This window comes from Scyliorhinus torazame, chromosome 5 (assembly GCF_047496885.1).
Source record: "Scyliorhinus torazame isolate Kashiwa2021f chromosome 5, sScyTor2.1, whole genome shotgun sequence".
In the NCBI taxonomy this organism is placed as follows: domain Eukaryota; kingdom Metazoa; phylum Chordata; class Chondrichthyes; order Carcharhiniformes; family Scyliorhinidae; genus Scyliorhinus; species Scyliorhinus torazame.
The window spans coordinates 75,408,040-75,421,126 of record NC_092711.1 but is presented as its reverse complement, the minus strand read 5'-3'; the positions used below and the strand labels follow the sequence as shown (position 1 = coordinate 75,421,126).

General features: G+C 45.3%; 2 long non-coding RNA genes across 2 annotated transcripts; both read left to right on the top strand.

Annotated features, from left to right (window-relative positions):
- Positions 1 to 41: 41 nt before the first annotated feature.
- Positions 42 to 3,862, top strand: LOC140418505 (uncharacterized). The gene is made up of 2 exons (XR_011945092.1): positions 42 to 121; positions 381 to 3,862. It is a non-coding gene; the product is annotated as an uncharacterized lncRNA (long non-coding RNA).
- A 5,896-nt stretch (positions 3,863 to 9,758) lies between these two features.
- LOC140418518 (uncharacterized) lies at positions 9,759 to 12,825 on the top strand. Its single transcript, XR_011945104.1, has 2 exons — positions 9,759 to 9,882; positions 11,838 to 12,825. It is a non-coding gene; the product is annotated as an uncharacterized lncRNA (long non-coding RNA).
- Positions 12,826 to 13,087: the final 262 nt, after the last annotated feature.

Genomic DNA, 13,087 nt, shown 5'->3' with positions numbered 1-13,087 from the left:
GCCCCCGGAAGTCGCCTCTCTGTGGAGCATGCGCGGTGCTGCTCCGGGCTGAGCGCAGCCGCAGTGAGAGTGAGTGCGGCTCCCACAGGCTGAATGAGATCCGCAGCGAGCGGGGACAATGGTGAGAACCCAAACCCCCCAATAAGACCCATTGGTTTGATTGTCAGTCTGCAGACAGGAGCTGGAGAACTGAACCCAGGCAGAGGAGAGGGAGGGAGAAAAGCAAAGAGATGGTGAGATGGGTTTGGATTTCAGCCCAGGGAGAGTGTGTGGGACGGGGATTTACAGCTTTAGGGGACCAAAAGAGAGAAACTAGAATTGTCAGTTCAGAATTTCTACCCTGGATTGACAGCGATGGCTTTTGTAAACTCCTTTTACAGGATATTGGAAGTGGAGGATTGGCCGACAGAAAACTCAAACCAAATATCACATCGAAATCTGACAGTCACTCAATTGATTAAGAGCTCAATATCTTCATTCTTTGAATTTGGAAGGAGAAGTGTTTGTTCTGTTTCAGCAGTGTGACTGCAAAAGCACCGAGACCCACCCCCAATGAGAGTTTTCCAGTCCACTGACTGTGGAGAGAGTGTTAACCAGTCACACAGCCTCAAAAAAAGTATCATATCATTCACTGCAGGGAGAAATTAAACGCTTGTTTGTGTGTGGACAAAGCTTCAACCGGGAGAGACATAAAGACCCCTCACCATGGAAAAATTGTGGAAATGTGCAGACTGTGGGAAGGGATTCAGTTACGATTTTTCACAGTGCTCAGCAAAGGTTTATACCAACAAATAGGAAGGACGGTAGAAGGAGGGAAAATTGACCGTGGATATCTAAGGAAATAAGGGAGAGTATCAAATTGAAGGAAAAAGCATACAAAGTAGCAACGATTAGTGGGAGACTAGAGGTCTCGGAAATCTTTAGGGGGCAACAGAAAGCTACTAAAAAAGCTATAAAGAAGAGTAAGATAGATTATGAGAGTAAACTTGCTCAGAATATAAAAACAGATAGTAAAAGTTTCTACAAATATATAAAACAAAAAAGAGTGGCTAAGGTAAATATTGGTCCTTTAGAGGATGAGAAGGGAGATTTAATAATGGGGGATGAGGAAATGGCTGAATAACTGAACAGGTTTTTTGGGCGGTCTTCACAGAGGTAGAGATGGGCAAGCTAATGGGACTAAAGGTAGACAAGTCTCCTGGCCCTGATGGAATGCATCCCAGAGTGCTAAAAGAGATGGCTAGGGAAATTCCAAATGCACTAGTGATAATTTACCAAAATTCACTAGACTCTGGGGTGGTCCCGGCGGATTGGAAATTAGCAAACGTGACACCACTGTTTAAAAAAGGAGGTAGGCAGAAAGCGTGTAATTATAGGCTAGTGAACTTAACTTCGGTAGTAGGGAAGATGCTGGAATCTATCATCAAGGAAGAAATAGCGAGGCATCTGGATGGAAATTGTCCCATTGGACAGATGCAGCATGGGTTCATAAATGGCAGGTCGTGCCTAACTAATTTAGTGGAATTTTTTGAGGACATTAGCAGTGCGGTAGATAATGGGGAGCCAATGGATGTGGTATATCTGGATTTCCAGAAAGTCTTTGACAAGGTGCCACACAAAAGGTTGCTGCATAAGATAAAGATGCATGGCATTCAGGGAAAAGTAGTAGCATGGATAGAGGATTGGTTAATTAATAGAAAGCAAAGAGTGGGGATTAATGGGTGTTTCTCTGGTTGGCAATCAGTAGCGAGTGGTGCCGCTCAGGGATCAGTGTTGGGCCCACAATTGTTCACAATTTACATAGATGATTTGGAGTTGGGGACCAAGGGCAATGTGTCCAAGTTTGCAGACGACACGAAGATGAGTGGTAAAGCAAAAAGTGCAGAGGATACTGGGAAGTCTGCAGAGGGATTTGGATAGGCTAAGTGAATGGGATAGGGTCTGGCAGATGGAATACAATGTTGACAAATGTGAGGTTATCCATTTTGGTAGGAATAACAGCAAAAGGGATTATTATTTAAATGATAAAATATTAAAACATGCTGCTGTGCAGAGACCTGGGTGTGCTAGTGCATGAGTCGCAAAAGGTTGGTTTACAAGTGCAACAGGTGATTAAGAAGGCAAATGGAATTTTGTCCTTCATTGCTAGAGGGATGGAGTTTAAGACTAGGGAGGTTATGCTGCAATTATATAAGGTGTTAGTGAGGCCACACCTGGAGTATTGTGTTCAGTTTTGGTCTCCTTACTTGAGAAAGGATGTACTGGCACTGGAGGGTGTGCAGAGGAGATTCACTAGGTTAATCCCAGAGCTGAAGGGGTTGGTTTACGAGGAGAGTTTGAGTAGACTGGGACTGTACTCATTGGAATTTAGAAGGATGAGGGGGGATCTTATAGAAACATATAAAATTATGAAGGGAATAGATAGGATAGATGCGGGCAGGTTGTTTCCACTGGCGGGTGAAAGCAGAACTAGGGTGCATAGCCTCAAAATAAAGGGAAGTAGATTTAGGACTGAGTTTAGGAGGAACTTCTTCACCCAAAGGGTTGTGAATCTATGGAATTCCTTTCCCAGTGAAGCAGTAGAGGCTCCTTCAGTAAATGTTTTTAAGATAAAGATAGATAGTTTTTTGAAGAATAAAGGGATTAAGGGTTATGGTGTTCGGGCCAGAATGTGGAGCTGAGTCCACTAAAGATCTGCCATGATCTCATTGAATGGTGGAGCAGGCTCGAGGGGCCAGATGGCCTACTCCTGCTCCTAGTTCTTATGTTCTTATGTACCCATCACAACTGGAAGTTCATCGTCGCAGTCACACTGGGATGAAACCGTTTGTCTGCTCCATTTGTGGGAAGGAATTCACCCATTCATTCAACCTTCTGACACACCAGCGAGTTCACACTGAGGAGAGGCCATTCACCTGCCCTGTTTGTGGGAAGGGATTCACTCGGTCATCCCACATTATGACTCATCAACTTGTTCACAATGATAAGAGACCATTTACATGTCCTGACTGTGAGAAGAGTTTTAAATGTACAAAGGATCTGTTGGCCCATCAACGTATTCACACTGGGGAGAGACCATTCTCCTGCTCCCTGTGTGGGAAAGGATTCATTCAGTCATCCCACCTGCAGACACATCAACTTGTTCACTCTGCTAACAACTCTTTTAACTGTCCTGACTATGAGAAGAGCTTTAAAAACAAAAAGGATTTACTAACACACCAATATGCTCACACTGGGGAGAGACCATTCACCTGCTCTGTGTGTGGGAAAGGATTCAGCCGTCCATCTGCCCTACTGAACCACCAGAGAATTCACACTGGGGAGAGGCCATTCACCTGCTCTGAATGTGGGAAGGGATTCACACGTTCTGACACATCAGCAGGTTCACAGTGAGAAGAGGCCATTCACTTGCTCAGTATGTGGGAAGGGATTCACTCGTTCATCCAACCTATTTAATCACCAGCGAGTTCACACTGGGGAGAGGCCATTCACCTGTTCTGTGTGTGGGAAGGGATTCAGCCAGTCATCCAACCTGCTGACACACCAGAGAGTTCACAGTGGCGAGAGGCCGTTCACTTGCTCCATATGTGGGAAGGAATTTTCTCATCTTATCTTCTGGAACATCATCGAGTTCACACTGGGAGCAGCCATTCAACTGCAATGTCTGAGGAAAGAGGTTTACTCACTCATCCCACCTGCTAACACACCAGCGAGTTCACAAGCGACTACAAGGTTTAGATTATACCCTGATTGATGCTGTTAATCATGTCCAGGACTGAATAATGTTCACTCTGACTGCCTTAATCTACTGATGAGGTTTATTATTCTGAATAAATGTGAAATAAATCTGCTTTGTTTGAAACATTGTGCAGATTTTTGTCTTTCCCATCTGAGTGTTGAACATCACCTGTCTTGAGCTCAGAAAGGACAATCTGGGGGAGGATCACACGGCAGGAACAGAACTTCAGCCTGGACACAGTCCTTCATGGTCACACTGAGAGGGATAAATGGCACTTTGGTCTCTCTCATCTCTCTTCACTGTCAGCAAAGTCTCCGTGTGGGTTAACCTTGAGGTGTGTAAGAAATATGTTCCAGCCACTCTCTTCCACATCTCAGAACCCCTAGACACGGAACAGAAGTCTCCTTTACAACTGTGTTCAGAGTCGGGAAGAACAATGGTGAATGCTGGAAATGTAATAATAATAATTGCTTATACATGTAGGCTTCAATGAAGTTACTGTGAAAAGCCCCTAGTCACCACATTCCGGTGCCTGTTCAGGGAGGCCGGTACGGGAATTAAACCCGCGCTGCTAGCCTTGATCCGTATTACAAGAACATAAGAACTAGGAACAGGAGTAGGCCATCTGGCCCCTCGAGCCTGCTCTACCATTTAATGAGATCATGGTTGATCTTTGTGGACTCAGCTCCACTCTTGGGCCCGTACACCATATCCCCGAATCCCTTTATTCTTTAGCAAGGCATCTATCTTTTTCATAAAAATGTTGAAAGAAGGAGCCTCAACTGCTTCAGTGGGAAAGGAATTCCAGAGATTCACAACCCTTTGGGTGAAGAAGTTCCTCCTACACTCCGTCCTAAATCTACTTCCCCTTATTTTGAGGCTATGCCCCCTAGTTCTGCTTTCCCCGACAAGTGGAAACAACCTGCCCGCATCTATCCTATCTATTCCCTTCATAATTTTATATGTTTCAATAAGATCCCCCCGCATCCTTCTAAACTCCAATGAGTACAATCCCAGTCTACTCAACCTCTCGTCATAATCTAATCCCCTCAATTCTGGGATCAACCTAGTGAATCTCCTCTGCACTCCCTCCAGTGCCAATATGTCCTTTCTCAGGTAAGGAGACCAAAACTGAACACAATACTCCAGATGTGGCCTCACCAACACCCTATACAATTGCAGCATAACCTCCCTAGTCTTGAACTCAATCCCTCTAGCAACGAAAGACAAAACTCGATTAGCCTTCTTAATCACCTGTTGCACCTGCACACCAACCTTTTGCGACTCGTGCACCAGCACACCCAGGTCCCTCTGCACAGCAGCATGTTTTAACATCTTACCGTTTAAATAATAATCCATTCTGCTGTTATTCCTCCCAAAATGGATAGCCTCACACTTGGCAACATTGAATTCCATCTGCCAGACCCTAGCCCATTCACCTAACCTATCCAAATCCTTCTGCAGACTTCCGGTATCCTCTGCACTTTTTGCATTCCTACTCATCTTAGTGTCGTCTGCAAACTTTGACACATTGCACTTGGTCCCCAACTCCAAATCGTCTATGTAAATTGTGAACAACTGCGGGCCCAACACTGATCCTTGAGGGATCCCACTAGTTACAGGTTGCCAACCAGAGAAACACCCATTTATCCCCACTCTCTGTTTTCTGTTCGTTAACCAATCCTCTACCCATGCTACCACTTTACCCTCAATGCCATGCATCTTTAGTTTATGCAGCAACCTTTTGTGTGGCACCTTGCCAAAAGCTTTCTGGAAATCCAGATATACCACATCCATTGGCTCCCCGTTATCTACTGCACTGGTAACATCCTCAAAAAATTCTACCAAATTAGTCAGACACGACCTACCCTTTGTGAACCCATGCTGCGTCTGCCCAATGGGACAATTTCCCTCCAAGTGCCCCGCTATTTCCTCCTTAACGATAGATTCCAGCATATTCCCTACAACCGAAGTTAAGCTTACTGGCCTATAATTACCCGCTTTCTGCCGACCACCTTTTTTAAACAGTGGTGTCACGTTTGCTACTTTCCAATCCTCTGGGACCGACCCCAGAGTCTAGTGAATTTTGATAAATTATCACTAGTGCGTTTACAATTTCCCTAGCCATCTCTTTTAACACTCTGGGATGCATCCCATCAGGCCTGCTGTTTAGGCTACTGTGCTGTCAAATCAGTGATTGGTGTAAAGCTGTGATGTTCCTGATTGAATGTAAAGCTGGTTTCAGTTTCCAGGCTGAAAATGCATCGGAATCCGTCTAAAACATTTTATTGTGTTTGTGTGACAGTCACAATGAATTCATTGAATTGAAACCTACTTAAAATAGATTGCTGGAAGTTTGCATTAAAATAGCAGCAGGAGGGCATCACAGGAACCTGGTAACAGCAGGGAGAATTAGACAATAGTTTCATTCCCAGATAAAGAAGGAGCTGCAGCTTGTGTCCAAGAATTTCTAGTTTTATTGATGTGTCTGCCCCTTTAACTGGGAGCTGAACAGTGTCAGAGCCCCGACTGTCCCTTTAAGAATGAGTGATGTGTTCAGCTGAAGATTCCTATTGGCCGTTTTCTGGGTGGACTCCTTATTCTGATCGCTCTCAGTGATCCTCGGGTGTGTGAACCTGCTCTTCTGTCTCTCATTCACTGAACATCTCTGTTCTCTCTCAGATTCTCACTTAACGTCTCTCCGCTCTCACTCACTCGTTTCACATACCTCCAACCATTCTCTATCTTTCACACACTCACTCCTTTAACCTTTCTATTTCACAGAGCGCCTAAACTCACTAAACGTTTCTCTCTCTCATTATCTCTCTCTGAAGAAGCACCGAACACACTGAACCTCTCCGCTTTCTGAGTGAACATCTCATTTCTGGAGACTCAATCCTTTTTCTCTCTACCTCTCACTTTCTCTCTCTCTGATTGGCCCTGACTCACTTTTAATCTCCTATTTTCTAAAAACCCTCTTTGAGGGAAATTTAATTTTGTATAATGTCCCCTTAATTCTCCCAGTGATAATCCTCAGTCCATCTTCCAATTCAGAGAACATGTTAAAAAATTAAATAACCTCATATTTTAATGTTTAAAATGGGAAGTGAGGTGAATGTAATGCTGAGACCGGCAGCAATCTGTGTGGTTGTTCTTGATGCTGTCAGAGTGAGTTCACCCTCACAGGCAGGAAGACTGTTCACGGTGATAACGTGAAACTGACGCCTTCTGTTTCATTCTCAGGAAACACAATTTCCTGTTTCTCTGCTGCCGGTTCCAAACAGCACACCTGACTTCTGAGCAGAAAATAAATTCAAGGGCCACAAACTGGTGAGAACATCTGTCAGTGCAGCCTATATCTGCCCACAGAGTCAGGGCAGAGTCACACAGATCACATTGTGGTGACATTTACAAATGAGCCGGTTATTTCCGTTCAGAGTCTCCATTCCCGGACAGAACCGGCTGTGTTTGTGGATCAGTCACTGAGTTCCCTCTGCTCTCTGTAGCTGGGAACGGATAACCTGCTCCCTTATATTTTATACCATTCTTTCTGTGTTACTTGTTTCCTCTATTTCTCAGCTTTTATCTCTTGCCACCTCGCCTTTCTGTTTTTTTAAATCTCTCAGTTCTTCTATCAGTCTTTCTTTCTCCTTCCATCTATATTTCACTCCTATTCCTATTTAATTGAGGTGTTCAAAATCATGAAGTGTTTGTGATAGATTGAAGAAGGAAAAAGAGGGAGAAAAACAGAAAATGTTGGAAAAACAGAAAATGTTGGAAAAACTGGGCCATTCTGGCAGCATCGGTACTGAGAGAAGCAGAGTTAACGTTTCGAGTCACTGTGGCTCAGAGCAGGAGAAACCGGGATTGTCCCTCTGAGATCAGGGAAAGTGAAGGGGAGATTTAATAGAGGTGTTTAAAATGAGGAAAGATTTGTGATAGTGTCGATGGGGAGAAACTGTTTCCCAAGAGCAGGAGGGTTTGTAACCAGAGGACACAGAGATTTAAGATATTTTAGAACAGAACCCAAGGAAGTGTTGAGGAGAATTGTTTTTACACAGTGATGTGATGTGATCTAGAATTCACACTGACAGGCTGCAGGAAGCAGATTTAACAGTAAATTTCAAAGGGAATTGGATAAATTCTTGTGGACGGTAAATTGGCAGAGTTATGGTGAATGGGGTTAATTGGACAGTTCACTCACCTTTGTGACATTCTGAATTTTGCTCAAACTGATGTTTTAACATTTGACCTTTTCAATCACAGTGTGTCTCAAAGAGAAGATTAAAACTTTGGTTTTGATGAGCTGTCGGATACATTTCCTGTGTGACTGTGTAACTCGAGAACTATGAGAAGGAACTGAATATTTTCAGCTCCTCTAACAGATGTACCTCGAATATCAGAAATCTCTGGAGTTCCCCATGTCCTCATTGCTGTCCCCTTGGGTATAACAGCTCTCAGTCAGGTGGAGTCAGTCACACGTGTCTCTGTCATGTTTCCATTCCTATTTTATCACACACCTCCCAGTGACACTCACCACAACACAGAAACCTCAAAATATCATTGCTTCCTTACACCTTGTCCTCCTATTACAATTGGATATTTACTGGGCCTTTTGTCTCCATTAATGTCAGCTTACATGCAGGTCAAATGACCTCAGAGGCACTGGAACCAGACTCTGTTTATTGTACCAGACTCCAATCAGCCCAGGACCTGCAATGGTAACATACACCAGAATTGGAATAACAGGCAGGTTATTGCCTAATAAATGGTGCGGCATGGTGACCACCTAGTGCTTAACGCTCGATCATAAATCATAGAATTTACAGTGCAGGAGGAGGCCATTTGGCCCATCGAGTCTGCACAGGCCCATGGAAAGATCACGCTATCTAACCCCACACCTCCACCCTATCCCAGTAACACCATCTAAACGTTTTGGACACTAAGGGCAATTTTGCATGGCCAATCCACCAAACCGGCACAGCTTAGGAATGTGGGAGGAAACTGGAGCTGTCGGAGGAAACCCATGTGGAGAATGTGCAGACTCCGCACAGACATTGACCCAACACGGGAATCGAACCTGGGACCCTGGAGCTGTGAAGCAACTGTGCTAACCACTGTGCTACGATGGAACTGCTGCCTCACAGTGCCAAGGTCCCGGGTTCGATCCTGGCCCTGGGTCTCTGACCGTGTGGAGTTTGTAAATTCTCCCCAAGTCTGTGTGTGTCTCACCCCCACAACCCGAAGATGTGCAGAGTAGGTGGATTGGCCACACTAAATTTCCCTTGGAAAAAAATGAATTGGGTATACTAATTTTTTTTTTTAAGGTTATTGTCTAATGGGGCAGAGTAACACACACCAGAAGCGGATTGCATTATGTGGTCAACAAACCATGACTACTTCACTATTATTTGAAAACCAAATTTAGTTTTGGTTCTCTAGATGCTTACTGTATCATCATTACATTTGATCCAATGATGTTTTCACTCACAAACTGCAGCCTGACTTATTATGGGAACAGACAGTGTTTGTTGCTCTCAAATTGAGTGAATCCTTTGCTCTTCTCCTCTGGGCCCCATCTCCACTATTATTGTTACTGAGACTCTCACTGTTATTATTGGAGAATCAAGGAGCACGGTGGCACAGTGGTTAGCACTGCTGCCTCACGGTGCTGAGGTCCCAGGTCCCATCCTGGCTCTGGATCACTGTCCATGCGGAGTTTGCACATTCTCCCTGTGTTTGCGTGGGTTTTGCCCCACAACCCAAAGATGTGCAGGGTAGGGGGATTGGCCACGTAGTCTAAAGTTATTTTTAAAAACATTATTGGACAATCAGCGAGTCAGCCTGAGCCTGTGGTGGCTGTCACCATCTGGAACTGTCACAATGCCCGGGTGATTGACAGCGGCTCCGGATCAATAGGAAGAGGAGGGGCAGGACTGAAGGCCCGACCGAGAGGGCTGGTCCTCCAACCAATCGGAGTGAATGAGGGGCGGGACCAGCTGATATTGAAGCATGCGCAGTATCAGTAATGGCGATGGGGAGCGGCTTCTTCTTCTTTGCATCCATGATTTGTAAGAGGCGGTTAACAATATGTAGGGTGCGTGAAATCGCGGGGAAGGTCGGAAACGCTGCGTAAGCACATTGTGAGTCATTAAACTCTGAAAAGAGTTTACCGGATCCAGATTGTACTAAACGGGGCTGCAGCCCCTCATTTTCGGCCTGGATTAACGGCCGCCATCTTTATTGGAATGAGTGTGCACCATGGCGCATGCGTGGTCGCCATCTTTGTCGGGGGCAACCTTTCGATGAGTGGGAGGAGCTTGTTGCCCATTGTTCAGAATGCAGCCAACTTATCCATCAAACTGTTATCACCCTTTGAGTCCCAATGTCTGAATGATGGGGCGGTGGATTGATGGAAAGAAAGGGAAATACATCCTCCTCTCCTGATCCCAATACCTGATGGTCTCAACATCTGTGGTTCTGTCCACCCATGGCAAAAACTCAAGACCCTGAGTAGACGTCATCCTCAAATGAGGGACTGCTGATGACGACGAGGGGCAAAGTATAAGCGTGGAGAGGGCAGTACAGTGGTTAGCACTGGGACTACCGCGTTGAGGACCCGGGTTTGAATCTTGGCCCTGGGTCACTGTCCGTATGGAGTTTGCAAATTATCCCTGTGTCTGCGTGGGTTTCACCCTCATGTGTAAGGTTGGTGGATTGACCACACTAAATTGTCCTTTAATTGGAAAAAGTGAATTGGGTACTCTAGTTAGTTAAAAAAAATTATTGGACAATCAGCCTGAGCCTGTGGCGGCTCTCACCATCTGGAACTATCACAATGTCCAGGTGATTGACAGCGGCTCCGGACCAATAAGAAGAGTAGGGGGACTGGAGGACCGACCAAGCACAGCTGGTCCTCCAACCAATCGGAGTGAATGAAGGGAGGGGCCGGGCTGTGATTAAAGCTGCGCGCAGTATGAGTAATTGCCCCTTAATTGGAAATAAATAAATACAAAATAAATAATTGGGTACACTAAGTTTTTTTTAAAAAGTTTAGCGGGAAGCATGAACTGGACTAGGGAGCAGGAGAAGGGAATGTTGGGAATTTCTATCCTAGACTGACAATCATAGAATCCCGACAGTGCATAAGGAGGCCATTCAGCTCATCAAGTCTGCACAGATCCTCTGAAAGAACACCCTACCTAAGCCCCCGCCCTGTTCCCGTAACCCCACCTGACAAACATATCTTTGGACATAAGGGGCAATTTAACACGGCCAATCTACCTTTGGACTGTGGGAGGAAATTGGAGCAGCCCGAAGAAATCAACACAAACAGGGGCAGACAGTGACCCACACAGACTGTGACCCAAAAGGCCGGAATTGAATCCAGGTTCCTGGTGCTGTAAGGCAGCAGTGTTAATCGCTGTGCCACCGTGCCGTCCCACACAATGATGGATTTGAGAAACTCCTTTTACAGGAAGTTAGAAAGGGAGAATTTACGCACGACAAACCCAAACCACAAATTTATTTTCTGAATTCCATTTTTGGATTGACATTTAGGGTTGACCTTTTGTAAATTTCATTTTCAGGGTATTAGAAGAGAATTTACAGACAGGAACCTTGAGCAAACTCTTACATCACAATGTGACAGCTTCACTTGATTCATCAGGAAGTGCACATTATCGTCCTTTGAACGCAAGTGTTTGCATTTCAGGTCATTACCACTGTGTTTACACACTCTCTCTCACACACACACACACCCTCTCTCTGTCTCTGCCTCTCTCCCAAATGCTCTCCGTCCCACACACACTGTCACTCTCTCCCGCACCCTCTCTCGCTCGCACCCTCACATACTCCCCTTCTCGCCCAACTCCCCCTCTCTCACACACACCCCCTCTCTCACACACACTCTCCCTCTCTCCTCCCAAAGAGGTGATCCAGTTGTTTTTTATGACAACCCAGCAGTTTTCGTGGTCACCTTTTCCCAGTGCCAGCCCCACAAATGTCCAGATTCATTCAGCTCAATTTCACAACCTGTCTTTGTGTTTTGGTGGGTTCTCTCTCACGCCCTATTTTCTGTTTTGAATCAATTTCGCAGAGTATTAGAAGTGAAGGAACTTCAGTCAGGAAATTCAAACTGAACATCACATCAAGATCTACACTCACCAAAACATTTGTAACATAAACATCATGGGAGTTTGAAGATGGAAGGAAGATGCACCGTTCACAGTGGGGAGAAACCGTACTCGTGTTCTGTGTGTGGACAAGGCTTCAGTCGATCATCTGGCCTTTCGAAACATAAATGCAGTCACACCGGGGAAAAACCTGGGATTGTGGGAAGGGATTTGATTATCCGTCCAAGTTGAAAATCCATCAGCGCATTCACACTGGGGAGAGACCGTTCACCTGCTTCGAGTGCGGGAAGGGATTCATACACACATACCACTTGCAGACACACCAACACATTCATGCTGGGGAGAGGCCATTCACCTGTTCGCAGTGTGGGAAAGGATTTGCTCATTCCTCCAATCTGCTGAGACACCAGCGAATTCACACCGGGGAGAGACCATTTAAATGTCCAGACTGTGAGAAGTGTTATAAGAGTTCTTGGGAAATGATGTCCCATCAACGTGTTCACACCGAGGAGGCCGTTCAGGTGCTTTCACTGTGGGACTGGGTACAGGCGATCATCTGACCTCTCTGTACATCAGCGAGTTCGCACTGGGGAGAGACCATTTAAATGTCCAGACTGTGAGAAGTGTTATAAAAGTTCTGGGGAACTGATATCTCATCACCGTGTTCACACTGATGAGAGGCCGTTCAGGCGATCATCTGACCTCACTGTACACTAGCGAGTTCACACTGGAGAGAAACCGTTCACCTGCTCTGAGTGTGGGAGGGGATTCACTCAGTTATCCAACCTGCTGATGCACCAGCAAGTTCACAAGTAACTTCAGTGATTGGAGCTCGCTGTTAATCACATCCTGGACTGGAACATGTTCATTGGGGTCAGTTCCTGCTGATGTTCATAAACTCTAATCCAGTTACAAGGAATTAAATTCTGAATAAAAATCAAGTCAAATCAATTTGAGTTAAACAAAGTGTGTTGTATCTTTTTAATATCGCTAACACAAGTTAGTTCCTTTTGAAGGTCTCCTTCTCCCCATCTCCTCCATCCTCACCTCCAATAACAAGTGTGAGGCGCTCTCACAGCTTCTTTGTCACTAAGGTTAAGACAATCCGATCAGCTGCCTCTGCTGCTTTCCTCCACTAACCTACCGGACGAAACTGTCTCTAAAGCCCATTTTTGTCCAAGTTCTGAACTTCCATCTTTCTCCATTTTCTCTC